An 18,099-nucleotide genomic window follows, 5' to 3' on the forward strand; every position below is an offset into this window, starting at 1 on the left:
CTACTCTACACGTATCGACCTTGAATGGCGATTTTAAATCAAACCTCAGATTACACAACGGAGTATAATGAATTAATGGGAAGTTGTATTACGCAAGCGTGTGTAGTTCCTTCACTTAACATTCTCGACTAATTTCTTAATACATGTGAAATTTCTCACCGTGAGAATGTGTATCGTACAGCCGAGATAAATTTATGAAATATGAGAATATTTCATATGACAACAATATATATCGTTTATTATTATTTTTTTAATATTTATCAGCTGTTCCACGCGACTCTGTGTTGCAGTCGATAACTAGGCTGAATGACGGGAGTCTGTTGCCCTTATATCCACGTGACCGTATGCCTTTATTAATTGACGACCTCCGTGGTCGGCCGAGCCGATGTAGAAAAAGTTCAGTAGTTTTCTATGTTGTCTCGGGTCTGGGTGTTTGTGGTACCGTCGTTACTTCTGATCTTCCATAACACAAGTGCTTTAGCTACTTACATTGGGATCAGAGTAATGCATGTGATGTTGTCCAATATATTTATAAAAAAAAATATATTATTATTTCGCGTAAAAAGTAAAGGATAAAAAATTATTGTCTGTTGTCCCTAAGAGATAGACATATACCGTCGCGGACTTTTTTGTAGACCTTTTTTAAGATGTACTATACTGTACATTATTTTGATCGTCTCGGGTTCAGAAGGCGTGTGCAAAATGAGCGCAAAAAAAAGAAATCTATAAAATTATCGGTGTTTCTCTACTATATTGTGCATGTATTATACATATTAACCTTCCTCTTGAATCAGTCTATCTATTAAAAAAAACCGCATCGAAATCCGTTGCGTAATTTTAAAGATCTAAGCATACACAGTTATAGACAGACAGCGGGTGCGACTTTGTTTTGTACTATGGTGATACCCTATAGCACGTAGGGATAATGTTTCTTTCTAACAGTATTTTTTTCTTAATATGGATCTTTAGTTACACAGATGACCCCCTACATACAAACAAACAAATATAAATAAAATAAAGAACCGAGATGGCCCACTGGTTAAAAAGGGTTTTCGGGTTCAAACCCAGGCATACACCACTGAATTTTCATGTGCTTAATTTGTGTTTGTAATTCATCTTGTGCTCGGCGGTGAAGGAAAATAACGCGAGGAAACCTACATGTGTCTAATTTTAACGAAATTTTGACACATGTATATGCCACCAAAAGAATTGGAGCAGCGTGATGGAATATGCTCCAAACCTTCTCCTCAAAGGGAGAGGGGGCCTTTATCCCAGCAGTGGGACATTTACGGGCTGCTTATGGTACAGTTTAGATATTATTACAAAAATTTGTACAATTTCTGAAAAAAAAACGGGTTAGAGGCCATTGCAGTATTTAAGTTATATTATCCCTTGTCAACTAAGCAAGGACCTTATTCGCCAAACACTCTTTTTTTATGGCATTGGTTGGCGGACGAGCATATGGGCCACCTGATGGTAAGTGGTCACCACCGCCCATATAAAAAGGCGCTGTAAGAAATATTAACCAGTCCTTACATCAACTATGCGCCAACAACCTTGGGAACTAAGATGTAATGTCTCTTGTGCCTGTAATTACACTGGCTCACTCACCCTTCTAACCGGAACACAACAATACTGAGTAATGTTATTTGGCGGTAGAATATCTGATGAGGGGATGATAACTACCCAGACGGGCTTGCACAAAGCCCTACCACCAAGTTACTCCTGAAAACACCATCCTCCCCCCAACATGTGACATCTTAGTTCTCAAGATTCGCAGTCATTTAGCGATGCACGAAATATATATATAACACTTGGTAACATACACATACAACTATAATACCTACAAACTTGAAATTTGGCACGTAAGTTCCTCATAGGGCGTCGACATCTGTAATGTAAAGCCGCAGGTTCGTCTAGTGTTCAATATTTCCTACAGCCAATGTTTATCATGGCGTCCACTATCAGATGAACTGTTTGCTTTACCGCCTCCAGCTTAAAACAAAAGCCGCGCTTCTCAGCCTCACACGCTTTAAATTTAAACTATTGACGTGTGAGGTGGGAACTTGGTGTTCTTTTAGTATAAAACGGAAATCCAAATACGAATACAAACCTCAGGATAAGTTATATATTGTAAACTATTATTATTTATCGGTGGTAAAGGCTTTGTGCAAGCCCGTCTGGGTACCACCCACTCATCAGATATTCTACCGCCAAGAGCAGTACTCTGTTGTGTTTCGGTTTGAAGGACGACTGAGCCAATGTAACGAGCACAAGGGACATAACAACTTAGTTCCCAAGGTTTGTTGCGCATTGGTGATGTAAGGAATAGTTAATATATCTTACTAACTCTAAATCTTACAATAATAAAAAAAAACAAACAGTTTTTGATTAATATATCTGTATTTATAATACGGTGGTATTACCTATGACCACAAGGCGAGATATAAAATACAAACCACTCAGAGGGCAATGGAAAGGAGCTGTTTAAATATATAACTAAAAGATAGAATAAGAAACACAGAAATCCGAAAAATAACTAAGCTAAAGGATGCTCTACAGTTCTCTCAAAGTCTGAAGTGGAGGTGGTTATGTGGCGAGATATGACGACAGTCGATGGACTATCAACATCACGAGATGGATCCGTTTGGCGCTAGAAAGATAGGTCACCCGTGCGCTCGGTGGCAGGACGAGATTGTGGCCTACATAGGAAGGGACTGACCTCTGCCAAAAACAGAAATAAATGAAATTCTTTGGAGGAGGCTTTTACCCTGAGGGGGTCCACAAATCAAAATGGTTCAAGTTACTAAATTTGTTGGTTACAATTTATGTTTGTGGAACAAATAAAGCTGTTTTATTATTTATTATTATTATTATTTATAATACGACACTATTACACTTAACCACTTATATACACTGTAATTTCACTTCCAAAGTTCCGTTAGCAATTTCGCCAACGTTCAAGACAGTAGATTTAAATTTCGATGAATGCAATCTGTACTAATAGAACTACAACATACATACATATGTTAAGTGTTTAATGTTTATCTTTGGGTCGAAGCTGAAAAGAACATTTAAATTGAGCGGCATAGATTTGTACTTGTAAGTATTACAAATAAATTTAAGTACATGTATGTATGTGATACCAAAAAACGAGAAGACGATTATTTTTGTAACGACTAAACGAAAACTACTTCAACTTAAAGCGGATTTGAAATCAAAATCAAAATATACTTTATTCAAGAAGGCTATTAAAACCACTTTCGGTATGTACTCTACCGAAATGAACGGCAAGGAACTCAGTATTTACTCTTTTTCAACATTTAAAACAAAAAGTTATATTAGTTAAATACAATTATATATGTATGTAATATATCTTGCCTGGATATCAACAAGTATTAGCTTGACGCGTTTTTATCATTTGTATAATCTTGTATTGAATAACATGATTTTTTTATTAATGCATTTTTTACAAATAAATAATTTGGATTTATGAATCGGCAAAAAAATATCTGCGGATATAATATTGATTCAATACCGATGTAAATTTATTGTTATGACAACACTAATTGACTCAGGATCGTCTAGGCAAAGGAATCTCTCAACGGCCAACAGCTCACGAATTTTTATATAAATTTAATAGCTGATTTTTTTTAATTAATTAAATTATTCAAATACAAAATGTTGGCGACTATTTTAGTAACTCTACAAAGGAAAATTACAACGACATTGTATTAATAATATTTCACACGCCAAGGACGTTTGTAATTATTTTAAATTATTAATGATTGCTTCTAATAAAAACGGCAAGCGGCCATTTTGTTGTTTACATCTTAAGACGTTAGAAGGAAAATATATTAAATAATATCTTTCTGTAATTGGAAAACCGTGGATTTTTTATTGAGGAAAAGTATTCCGAAGTATATATTAATTAGAGAATCTTATATAAGCAATTATTTTTATTTATTATTAATTTATAGTCTAAGATCACAGTTTAAAATAAAAAAATAAAAATATATGCAGGACAACGACGATAATATCGTTATAAAATTATTGCAAACTATTATTTTTGTATTTATTGTATATAGATTTAGGTGATTCCTTTATCCAGACAACTCGCTAGAACAGAAAATAAAAAAAAAAGCGCGCGAAACCGAATTAAACCGCCATTATTATTGGGCGCGGACATTGAGGTTGTAATTATATTATTGGCGCGACTTTTAATTTGTTAAAAGTGTTCCTTGCGTTTTATTTGGATATGTAAACTCAACTGAGTAAATAGTTCACTTCAATGTGTTTGTGTATCTGATTTGATGACTTATTTATGTTAAGATAAATTCAATGTTAAAACTATATTTGGTTTTTTGGTAAAATGTTTGAAGCTAAACTTAAATTCTTGTCTTTTTTCAATCTATTTCATTTCTGTACGCTAAATATACTATATAAACTATCTCATATTTATTGTTTCCAAATTTTTTATTTTTTTTATTTGTACCTTTTTTCTGGTATGGCTACTAGAAAAAAAACGATTGACAATCAGAGAGGAGAAAGGAACTGTTCTGTCTTCGCATATTTATAGATGAATACAATTAATTAAATACGACAATAGTAAGTGGCTTTTTGTTTTATCTGTACAAGTTTATACATGATAAAAATAAAATATTCGCTGTGATTTTTGCGAGAAAAAAAGATATTGTTTTTTTTTTTTAAATAATAATTAATTTAAAAAAAAGCAGATGTGTCGTTGAACACCCGGTTGGAGCGAAGTTTCTTTTGCTATGTATCTGTATTAAACAACAACCACAATAAAATAAATTAATAGCAAATATAAGAAGTTTAAAATATGTTATATAATAAAACGAGACAGAGAAAAGGGAAAGGTCGCCCAGAGGGGGCATCTTTCCTTTCAAGACAATTTCTCCATTTCTCAAAAAGTCTAAAATATTAACCGTATAATTTAGGTGGAATGATCAATCTGACCTTTACTTTAAAATAATTAATATCCTATCCGACGATTGAAAATTATGTCTGTATTAATAATATCGTGCAGGATCGAAACCTATCCAAAATTACAGATCGTTAAAAAATAATCAGTTTAAGTCAACAACATATATCCGCTAAAATCGTATAATCGAGTTATTTCGGTATTAAATCGACGAAATTCATTGATATGACAGCTCAACGGGCAGCCATATTTGACGTTTACGGGTGCGTTCAGAGAGCTGCGTAAAGAATGATTATTTTAAGTTTTCACATATAAAAGAAAATATAAACGTTTGATGATGACAACAAAAAAATATATATTTATTTCACCAGATCAAAGCCAAGTTTTCATCAAGTACTTGAATAAAGTATATTTTGATTTTGATTGATGCAAACTGCAAAGACGATCGAAAATGTTGACAATGACAAACGATTTTATACTAATACATGCAAAACTATGAAATTCACGCTTGTCGTATTAAACGCTTAAATTCATCGAGTGTAACTAATAATTATTGTCTTTATATACATAAGAATTATTAACATTACGTCCTTAAATATATACAAAAATGAATTAAAAATTGTTACTGTGTAAATCACGACTCTCACTAGTAACGTTGAATTCTAGCAAAAATCAGCCCTCTGTACCAGTGTAGGTAATATGGCGTGGTGTTATACTTTCAACGAAGCTAAGATAAGAATTTATATTATTAGTAACCAGCTCTGGCTGCACACGGCTATGAAGGGTCTATTATCAGTACAGTTTTTATATTGAACAACAAATAATAAAAAACACTGTGGTTTTTCCCGGCTCTAGTATAATATGCGTGTATAAACCTTCCTCTTGAATCGCTCTGTTTATCTTTGAAAACCTCATTAAAATCCGTTTCGTTGTTTAAAAGATCTTATCTAATGACTTCGTTTTATATTTTGGAGAGGAATGTTTTTATGTATTAAAATCTTAGGTATGTATTCTTCACGCCTAACTATAAAGGTTAAAAAAAAATTATCCGGCTCGCAGAAGACCAGATGGCAATAAGCTTCTATTCAATCTAAATAGAAGAAGTCCTTCATGAATTCTATCGTTAATTGCACGCTATGATTCTATTTTAAATAATAAACACAATGACGGAGCCAAGCATTGTTTATATATAATACAATTTTAGTATTTACTTGTTTTGGAATGCGTCGTGATGGCATGTCACGCTTCGCGGGCTTGCCGTCTGTTGGTATATTATTGAGCTTTGAACATATAAAGTTGCTAAAGCTCTTTTTAAATCTAATCCAGATAGGAAGGCTGACAATAGCTTTGTGATAACATATATCACAAATACGCCATCAACCTTGGGTACTAAGATGTTATCACACACTGGGTCACTCACCCTTCAAACTGGAACGCAACACTGATAAAAGATATATAATATCCCGTCACTGACTCTTCTGTAGACATTTACATAATATAGTTAAGAGATTGGGCACCATTTTATGGAGGTTTGACCTCCAGGTCGGATCGACAAACTCCCTCAGGACCTCGGGATCTGCGGCTTTATATCTAGCCACTAGACCAACGAGGTCAAGTTAGTCTGTACCATTATAAGAGTAAATATATAGGGAATAAAACCAGTTCCAGCTTACATGGAACTTTTTCCAAAAATCTCGAATCCCGTTGAAGCAAAAATAGTAATGGCCGTTATATCCAATGTTGTAAATTTCAAATATCATTCAATAATAGCTTCACAGCGACCGTGGCCCTATTGTATTCGATGCACAGCTATGACGCTGACCTTTGACATTTCAGCATATATAATACTAGCTATCCGTCCCGGCTTCGCATGAGTAGAATTATCGTATTTATCAAAAAGCGACTCTTGTGGCTTAAAAGGCCTTGGACGCCTGAGGTGGAGGCCTCGCGTGGCTTACTTCAGACGACCTTGAGCAGGGCGGCAGTCGTCCGTCCGTACTATCGAGGAGCGCGGCCATCGAAGGGTTTTAGTGTGTAAAAAAACCACATAAACTTTACCAAGGGGCCCAGTTTTTTTTAAAGGTTTTCACTGCGTGGATAAACTATTGATTTACACGGTACCAAAAAAGTCGGCATTAATTTTGATGCAATCTTATCCTCTTATATAATCTTTAATTAACTATACACCTAAATCTTCCTCATAAATCCATACATTAGAGAAAAATATACGAAAATCTGTTCCGTAGGTTTATCGCGAACAGACAGACATGAAACGACTTTGTTTTATAATATGTAATTCCGTCACTAGCAGTTTTGAGCCCATGTCAAATAACTTTAAGTTATAACTATGGACGTTAAAATTTTCATTTGTATAGCATATTGTCAAAGTTTTCACATTGTGGTATACTTTGTGCAAACTCTGGGTACCACGCATCGTAATATATTCTACCGCCAAGCAGCAGTACTTTGGACCATTGTGATCCGGTTTAAAAAAAGTGTGAGCCAGTATTAATACAGACAAGGGTTTTTACTAGATCCCAAGATTGGTAGCGGTTTGGTGATGAAAGAAATTGTTAAAATTACGACACCAAATCTAAAATAATTCTCTTAGATTAAAAGAAACAACTAAAAGAAACGAGCCAACTTTATTATCTTAGTGTGCGTGAGAGCTACGCTTGATACTTCAAACGTCATACTACTCTCCTAGTGTGTGTGAACATAGAGGCCAACTGTTGGACATAATTTTTTCGAAACGTTTTCTTCAGTCTATCTGAACATAAATAATCAAAGATAACGCCTAAACCTGACTTTAGGGTCTCTACGTAGGGAATCCTTGAGCTGATACTCTCCGTTCAGTAGTTTTTGAGTTTATCGCGTACAGACAGACAGACACAGCGTTGAGACTTTACTATGTTTTGAATTACATTAATACGTTGAGTTATCGGGCTTTATCAATGCAACATCCTTGTTATCTAAAACTTCCGTGTACTCTGACCTCTGTTTAAGATATTGTTTGAGGAAACATCAACACGATAAAATATTAATAACTAACTGCTTCGGCTTCTCTTTTTAAGGGGTAGATCAGGTTTTAAGTATAAAAATGTATGTCTTTGAAGTTCAAGCTTCCTTCAAACCAAACTTCATCAAATTCGGTTCAGTAGTTTGACCGTGAAAGAGCAACAGACAGAGTTACTTTCGCATTTATAATATTCGTATTGAAGTATCAATTATAGCTCAATATATAATAATAGTAACAGACTGTAAATTTCCCACTGCTGGGCGAAGGCCTCCTCTCCCTTTTGAGAAGGTTAGGAGTGGAAGGTTTGGTGGATTCACATATGGCAGAATTTCGTTGAAATTAGACACATGCGCCTCGCGATATTGTGTAACCACTGATCACGAGATGAGTTATAAACACAAATTAAGCACATTTTGTGGTGCTTGCTTGGATTGGAACCCGCATTCAACGGTTAAAATGTACGCGCTTTAAATTATAGCTTATTACTTAACAAATTTATTCATAATAAAGACTGACAGGTCAAATATTAACCGATAAACATGTTAAAAGCATTTAATAAATTCCGTAACAAATAATTCAGACAACCGTCTGAAAAATATATTCAACTAGATGAAAACACGACTTCGCACGGATATAATAAAAATAACTAAAAAAAATACGTGTTATCATTTCTCATATCACATTTAACTTGAACATAAACTTTATGATAAGTTACCGTATAATCCATCGTGCCCTTGTACGAAATTATTACTTGAAACACACTCTCTGAACGCACCCGTAGACGTCAAACATGGCCGCCCGTTGAACTGTCATGTCACTGAATTTTATCGATTTATCGATTGTTATTGAAATATATCGATTAAACGAATTTATTACACATGTTGTATACATGTTGTCGATTAAAAAAAATCATTATTTTTTTAAGGTCTATAATTATGGATGTGATGTAAATTGTGGACGTTTCGATCGGATCTATCTGAGACCTGCACAATTTATGTCTATAAAAGCAAAATACAGCTCTTCAAACACGAGCCGGAGGCTCATCTGATGGAAAGTGACTACCACCGCCCATGGACATCTGCAACAGGGGGGGGGGGATTGCAGGTGGTTTGCCGGCCTTTCAGGAACTCACTGATTAATAATGAAATCTCAGAAATTGTAACACCTACAAACTTGAAATTTGGGATGTAGGTTCCATATAGATGTAGACTATTTACTAAGAACGGATTTTACGAAACTCCACCCCTAATGGGGTAAAAGTGTGTTATAAATTTCGCTTGGATAAAGCCGCAGTTTCAGCTAGTTATTAATATAGATTTATTACAAAAATGATTGTAATCTTTCACTTATGAAACAAGCAATGTCGCGGTTCCGATAAATTCAATGAATATTAATTTTTTTAATATTTAAATTGCACACGCAATAACACTAGTGAGCCGTGAACAGACAAACAGACCGTAAACAATTTAAAAGTTTCATCTATAGTTATGAATGAGACGTTTTCTTTACAAAATATACTAAACCGATATAGATAAAACTTATTGCAGAAAATGAAGCGCGTTTTGAAGAAGGTTTTCGTATTACTTGGTGGTAGAGCTTTGTGCAAGCCCATCCAAACAAGATCCCAGATAGCGATCAAAATGTCTCTGTTGTCAAATAAAAAAAAAATAATTAAAGAACGCTTTATTTAGATTAAATAAATATTGGACAACATCACATACATTACTCTGATCCCAATGTAAGTAGCTGAAGCACTTGTGTTGTGGAAAATCAGAAGTAACGACGGTACAAACACCCAGACCCGAGACAACATATAATAATGAACTTTTTCTACATCGACTCGGAGTGACGTACCCATGAAAACCGGTGTACACACTACTCGACCACGGTCGTCAAAATTCAGAGATTCAAATTTTTCATTTTAAATACAGAGTATGTCAGTAAAGAACAATTAAATCTTTATATATCCTGTCTAGAAATCACTAAGAACATATACATATATAATATATGAGACGGTGAGACTACCTGTGAGTAGTAGAACTTTTTTCTAGATAATTTTGAAATGTGATTTTTTTTTGTTTGATTTAATGTAGTATCTACTGTTGGTTTTTTTTACATACATAAAATTCCCACTGCTGGGCTAAGGCCTCCTCTCCCTTTGAGGAGAAGGTTTGGAGCATATAACACCGCGCTGGAATACACATGTGGCAGGATTTCGTTGAAATTAGACACACGCAGGTTTCCTCACGATGTTTTCCTTCACCGCCGAGCACGTGATGAATTATAAACACAAATTAATCACATGAAAATTCAGTGGTGCTTGCCTAGATTCGAAATCATCGGTTAAGATGCACGCGTTCTAACCACTGAGCCATCTCGGCTCACTGTTGGTCCTAATGAAAATAAATAAGTACTTAGTAGTACGGGTTGCTTTTATACGAAGTGTAATATCTGTCATTTTGATAAACATGCGTTACTATCCGTTACTCGTAACCTTCAAAACGAATGGTACCTTTTGAATTACGTCTCGTAAATAATAACATAAATATACAAGGCATAAATAAAACCTTACTTTAAAATAGTAATCAAGCGTATATGAACACTAAAATCACGAGAATCTCCACAGTCCCTGTGGCGCAGAGGATAGCGCGTTGGACTTCTAATCCAAAGGTCGTGGGTTCGATCCCCACCAGGGATGTCGATCGCATACATTTTAATTAATGTAACATAATTTTAGCATATATAATTTAATTGTAGTCAAAAACAATATAATAAAAATATAAATGATATTTTATGGTTTAACGAAATTGCTTCCATAGAAAAAGGGACAGCATTATATTGTCATCTCTCTTTAATCGACTTCAACGAATAAAGTTCTTAACTTGTCTGTAGATTAATCGACATATTTATTAATACTAATATTATATAAAGTAACTCTGTCTGTCTGTTGCTCATAACCAAAACGGTGATGATGAAATTTGCGATGAAACTTAAACTCCTTGGCTATTTTTTCAAGCCTAGCCTGACGACCTACCCTTAAAACGCGACCGAAGACGCGGATAGACTGTCACTTTCGCGTGTATAATTTTAGTATACAGCCTATTCCGATGGAAGTAGGAGAAAAGATAAACAAACCTTAGATTTACGTATTTCATGCGATTCGCTAATAACTCGGCTATATTGTGCACTACTAAGAGTCTATGATTAATATATCTTTATATATAACACAACACTATTACACTTAACTACAAATATCCACTTTAATTTTACTTCCAAAATTCCGATAACGGTTTCGTCGACGTTGAAACGCCAATCGCAAATCCATAGTGAATATCATAGACTAATCGAGCTCTCGACCAATGATATCGCGTCAATTTGCTGTCAAGTGTTGTTTATTTGGCTTTTCTCCTCTTATGATTGGAATAGAGTACACATTAGTACATATGTAGATTGTTTTGTAATATTTTCTATTCATCGATGTTATTTTAATGATTTCTTTGGGTAAATATTGTACAGGAGAAGGTAAAATAATAGTTATTTGTTGTAGTATTGACGTAAGAAGATCTAGGAAAGATATCAGATGTTTCAAAGACAGCTATCATTGATCTATGGTACAGCAAATAATGTACATTTTAATTGTTTTTTAAACGGGAGTTCATAATCATTACATAGTATAAAACAAAGTCGCTTTCCGCGGTCTGTCCCTGTGTATGCTTAGATCTTTAAAATTACACATCGGATTTTGATGCGGTTTTTTTTAATAATATATATTGATTCAAGAGGAAGATTTATATGTATAATACAGGCACAATATAGTAGAGAAACACTGATAATTTTAGAGGTTTCTGAAGTGACGTCGTAAATAAACACTATTTTGCGTTTACATTGCAAACGCTGGCTGAACCCTACGAGATAAATCAAAATAGTGTACTACAGTATTGTACACCTTAAAAAGATCTTCAAGAAAGTCCTTAATGGCATATGTCTATCTCTTAGGGATACCTCACAATAACCATTTTTATCCTTTACTTTTTACGAGAAATAATGGCTAATTTTCGAAGCGAATTTAAGCAGTACAGCATTAAATCCTTATCCAATTAAGTACCTTAAATACATTGTGCATTTAATATAGATCAATACGGCCCTTTACAGCGTGTGATTTAAATGAATATTTTCGAAGATATTACAGATTTAAAACGCAGGGACATAGCGGTTTGTATTGTCTCACGACTGAAAAACTGTGAACGTTGTAAGACATTCTGTAGTATATTTAGTATCAGCATTGCACCCGTGCGAAGCCGGGGCGGGTCGCTAGTACTAGTATAAATACAATGTAATTTTACACCCAGGGTTGGAGACGAAGGAAGTGCTCAACTGCCAACAGACGACAATACTTTAACAATGCTTAAACGGATCGTTAATGTATTGTCGTCTTGTAGCTTAGTTTTATCTAAGACATAAATACATTAATAATTATTTAAAAAATAATATAAGAAATACACACACAAAAATAATAATTAACAAAACGGAAAAAAAAGAAATCTTAAAACAAATTTGTTATTAGAAATCCCGTCTTAAATTACACAATAACAAATATAAATTTAAATTATATAAAATCGTATACAAAGAGACAGAAATAGGATAAACAAAAATTTTAACAAAAAAAAATCGACTTCAAATAAAACACTACTACAAAACAAATGAATATGCACTAAATAGTAAAAAAATTATTGCGTATTCCCTTACAACTTAAAGTTAATTATCGACTTACTTTTTCTACTCATCAATATGTGGGTACCTACCCACTTTAAATCTAACTCAACACATATCTACGAATAACAAACCATTGTTTGTTAATGTTAATCAAAATATTATTTAGAGTTCTCCTAAGTAAAATGAAATGAAAAATATTAGACTACTTAAAAGTCGATTTACGATACTACAATGAAGTTACAATTATTGTTAGATTTGGAGTCGGTGTCAACCAAGAAAACTACAGACGAATTGATAACCTCCTCCTTTTTGAAGTCAGTTAAAAGTGAGGGAAAGATTACCTGAACATAACGCTTTGTTTTACATGGCCATTTCAGCACACTCGGATACGGAATAAACCGTGTAAACGAACTCCGTTTAAAAAACTTCGTGACGAATGTATTCATAATGTGTGTAAAATTTTAACCAATATACAACCTTCACGGTTAGAATTCCAGTTAAATAATACTTATAGCGTTTAAAATTAATTGTTATGGCTGTCGTGAAGTAAATAATACTTAAATCAAAAGTGACAGATGGATATAATAATTTATTAAATATAACAAACTACACCTTATGGAACAAAGGCAGACGAGAACGAGACAATTCCAAAACTAAGAACGGGATTTTCAAAAGATTTTTACTCAAACAAAATCAAAATATACTTTTACAAGCACTTTAGAATTGTCATTTAACAAACTATATTAAGTGAAGCTACCAACGGTACGGAATGTAGATCCTACCGAGATGAACCGACAAGAAACTCAGTAGTTACACTTTTTCAACATCTAAAAATGCAGCCATTTTAGTTAAATTATATATATGTATGTAATATATCCTCGAAGTCAACAAGTATTAGCTTTTTATCCACGCTTTTTTATCATCTATACATATAATCTTGTATTGAATAATATACTTTCATATGCTGAATCTGTGTTTATAATTCATCTCGATGAAGGAAAACATCGTGAGGAAACCTGCATGTGTCTAATTTCAACGAAATTCTGCCACATGTGGATTCAACCCGCACCCGAATATGCTCGTAACCTTCTCCTCAAAGGGAGAGGAAACCTTTGCCCAGCAGTGGGAAATTTACAGGCTGTACATGTTGCGTGTTGTAAACATTCGAACCAGTGGACCGTCTCGGTTTATAATTACGAAATGATACGATTTAACATTGTTTGAGCAAAATCAAGCAAAGCGCAAAGATTTATACAAAGATAATTAAAACAATTATATTGAAATATGAAACAATTGTTGGTAATAAATAAATATTGGAATAATGTAACATAGTTGGTTCATTGACTTCCGTTTTGGAAATTATAGTGATCGACGCTTTATAGCGGTATTCACTTAGAATGATAATGCCAGCTGTTTCGTGTGGTTCAAAATGGCGGCATTAAATCCACACGTAGGTATTATTTCAAACAGCCTTTTATTTCACTAATCTATTGAGTGTTATTGTTATAAGTTTTGTAACAAATGAATTAAGACTAAAATAATAAAATAATTAATAATAAGAATTTATAACAAAAAAAAATAAAGTTGTAAATGTCTGTGAGATTAAAAAAAAACAATAAACGGACGGTGAAATAAACGCTACATTTTATACATTAAATAACAGACAACATAAAATAAATTAACTTCGAGAATAATTAAATAACAATTACTAAAAATCCTGTGAGTAAATAAAATTATACAAAAGATAGAGGGTAGGGGCATTAAATATTTTACCAGTTTACTCTACTGTTAGCCGCGTAAAAGAACTAAAAAAAAAAAAGAATTATTCCCTTGGAGGCAGCTGTCAGTATAACATAGCGTCATGACGTTTGCCGTCACGATGTACGAACTTCGAACTTACCCTTTAGTCCAGTCAATAAAGTCCAAAATCCCTAACAAATTTGTAACTCGGCGAAATTTTGTGGGTTTGTTTAGAAAGGTAAAATAACTTATCGTGTGATTTTGCAGCGTGGTGGGTTGAAGGGGAACGGTTGAAAAGGGGTGAAAAGCGTTTTTTGTTAAAACCACTGTTAAAAAAATTAGTAACACGCTGCAAATTTGCAATTATCATTTTTATAGCATTTTGTAACATCTATTAAATTTGCAGCGTTTTGCAACATACCAAACAATGTTTTTTTAAAAAACAGAGATATTTGTTAATAACATCCATTTTACGAGTTACGAATTTGTTAGGGATTTTAGGCTTTATTGACTGGACTATTGTGACAGAACAATGCGTGTATCATATGAAATACAAGATCTACGTTTTAATAACGTCTTGTGAAAAAATATAAAACTTTTCAACTAACACGTGTTAGAGTTCCTCGTGATAGACGAACCTTATTATATTAAAATACTATTGGTAAGATGGTGATGTCGTCTTGACCGATTTTGAAGGCCAATCTCAAGGGAATCCAGCCAAGGAAGGATCTTGATTTTAAGGTATATGTTAGCCGACGAGCATATGGGCCAAGTGATGGTAAGTGGTCACCACCACCCATAGACAATGGTGCTATAAGAAATACAGTACAATGTCTCACTCACCCTTAAAACCGGAACACAACAATACTGAATACAGTTATTTGGCGGTAGAATATCTGATGAGTGGGTGGTACCCACCCAAACGGGCTTGCACAAAACCCTACCACAGAGTAAATTATATACAGAACCTTTGACAAGAATCTTCAATCTCTTATTTTAAAAAAAAATAATCGCTTTTCTCTTCTGAGATTCATTTCACATTACACACTTCAACGAGCTTAGGGTGCAGTTGTATATGAAAGATATATAAATAAATTAGTACAAGCTATAAAAAGTGCCAATGTCACTTGGGCGACAATTAAGTGTCACTTTATCGCAGTGGATAATCGATAACACTGCCGTTCAGATTTTATCCTATTCCACTAACACAACTATACATTTGCGGTTCTATATTATAAGGAGCGTATTATATTGGATACACACGTCATTAGACAGCGGATAAAGAGACGTGACGTCATAAGGGAGCGTCATGACGTTTGTCGTACGATACACGAGTCGGTCTCAACCCCAGCTGCAAGATTAGCATAGTCCAGTCATTATAGACGTGTGAAAATACATCTTTTGTCAAACTTGGCCTTTGGAGTAATGGTGCAAAAAGCTTCATCAAAAGTATTACACCTCTCCTTATTGCCTCCACTGGTGACATGAGGGCTGGTCCAGATCCTCTGGGCTAAAAACGAACCAGCCCTCCTGTCAGCCCAGCATTTCATCATAAATTCTGTTCGCACGTTTTGCATTTGTTTTTTTTTTTTGTAAAATTAATTCTTTGTTAATTGCAATCAAGAATCCTGTTTAATTTTCAGCACATCTGCGGCTGGAGCTCTTCAAAATGAGACCATAACCGATCTTTAAAGTCCCATAATCACTGGAACAAACATCAGCTTACGCTATTAATATATATATATGTAGATATGTCGAGAAACGAGCAACGCCATTTGTTAATACGATGAAGAAGAACAAGAACTATGCCTCGGTGTTGCTAGTTAAAAAATTCTCGAAATCGAAATGTCAAGTTGACAATTGGATGGAATCGATTTTGCGAAACGGCAACACTGCATTTTTTGATGGAGCTATCATTAATTCATTTGTTATTACCGATTTTATTCCGTAAAATAAGATATTGAGAAGTCCGTTAACGGGTTTATTTGAGCACCTAGTAATGGACGAATATCGATCTGAGCTCGCACGTGCGGAGGACGCGACAAATAAGATATTAAAATAAAAACAAAACAGTACTCAAAGCTCAAACACGCATTTGTTAAACGATCAATATTAATATAAGTCGAAATGAACGCTCCGAAATGAAAAGATTTTTCTCGCTTCAGAGATCATGGCATCCCGCTTTTTATGTTAGATGCTCCAATGATTTTATGACGCAGTTGTAATTGTTAAGCTAAGATATTAGAGATATTGAAAGCTATTCTTTAAGAACTCACTTGTAACACAGTGAAGGTCAAAGTGAAAAATCTTTATTTATTAGAAGCGTTACACTTGCTTATTGATAGTCAAAAATTTATCACTGGTTCGGTAATAAACACCTCGTGCTTGAGAAGAACCGATTACGTTGATACGCTGTTTTATAAATCTATAAAATTATTTAATAATTACGCACAATGTCCTAAAACTCATTATGTCATTGCGTTCTGAGTCACTGCAGAGTATATGAAAAATTCAGAGTCGATCTGGTTTTCGCGGCGCACGCCAATAATAATCACAGTCCTCGTGATATTTTAGACCATTTCCACGTAACATCAAATTGTACACGTAAACCTTTTTTTTTATATGCATCTGGTAGGCACATGACTCCAGTACAACTGATGGTAAGTGGTAGTGGAGTTCAATCGCGAAGACGGGCAGTACAGCCAGAGATAATGAACCGCACTAGTTGCGTTCGCCATTCCGGCCCGCAATGGCTCTTCACGCCTCGTTTGAAGGTTATAAGAAGAGGGGAACACATATATAAAATCACTTCTCCTCGAATCACTCTGTCTTAAGGTAAAAAATCGATGGATATGCGTTCGGTAGTTTTGGAGTTTATAATGTTCAAATAGACCGACGAGGCGGGCGGAATTTGTTTTATAATATGTAGTGATTGATCTAATTTATTCTTCACTTGGTGGTAAATCTTTGTATAAACCCCTCTGGGTAGGTACCACCCCTTCATCAGATATTCTACCGCCAAACAGCAATACCCAGTATTGTTGTGTTAAAGGGTGAGTAAGCCAATGTAACTACAGGCACACAACACATAACATCTTAATGGTTAATATTTCTTACAGCGCCATTGTCTATGGGCGGTGGTGAACACTTACAATCTGCTCGTCCGTACCTATATCATAAAAAAATCTACTAATATTATAAATGTGAAAGTAACTCTGTGTCTGTTCCCCTATCACAAACAAACTACAACACCGAATTTTATGAATTTTTTTAAGAAGCAAGCTTGAACCCCAAGGAAGGCCATGGGTGTGTTTATACCTAAAATAATACCTGAGGACCACCGTTTGCAATCTTATAGAAAAAAAATTGAAAAATAAAATCTAAATGAACTTCTCGTCAATCGTCGTTATTTAACTAAACATTGCTTAAATAAATCATATCTTTACTATATTTACAGCATAGCTTACGACAGCGGAACAGCCTTAGCATTAAATGAGAGATAGCATTATTATTCAGAACACTGAAGCGTAAATAAGATAAACAAGGTACGAGAAATTTAATTACGTTTTGAGACGCGTATTTAATAAATATTTCCTGTTGTTGCAGATTAGTTTCACTAGAGGCGTCTGGAAATATACCAGAAGAACAACCGATTCCATCATCATTAATCGCCATTCGTCAA

At 34.3% G+C, this 18,099-nt stretch overlaps 1 protein-coding gene and 1 non-coding gene across 3 annotated transcripts in view; one reads left to right on the forward strand and one right to left on the reverse strand.

Moving 5' to 3' along the window:
- The window catches only part of LOC125075246 (leishmanolysin-like peptidase), a 105,911-nt gene that overhangs the window by 66,574 nt on the left and 21,238 nt on the right, over positions 1–18,099 (reverse strand). The gene's annotated exons all lie outside the window — the stretch shown is intronic.
- Positions 10,590–10,662, forward strand: Trnar-ucu. Its single transcript has one exon. It is a non-coding gene; the product is annotated as a tRNA-Arg (tRNA).

The sequence above is a fragment of the Vanessa atalanta genome, chromosome 30 (genome assembly GCF_905147765.1).
Source record: "Vanessa atalanta chromosome 30, ilVanAtal1.2, whole genome shotgun sequence".
NCBI classification, from domain to species: domain Eukaryota; kingdom Metazoa; phylum Arthropoda; class Insecta; order Lepidoptera; family Nymphalidae; genus Vanessa; species Vanessa atalanta.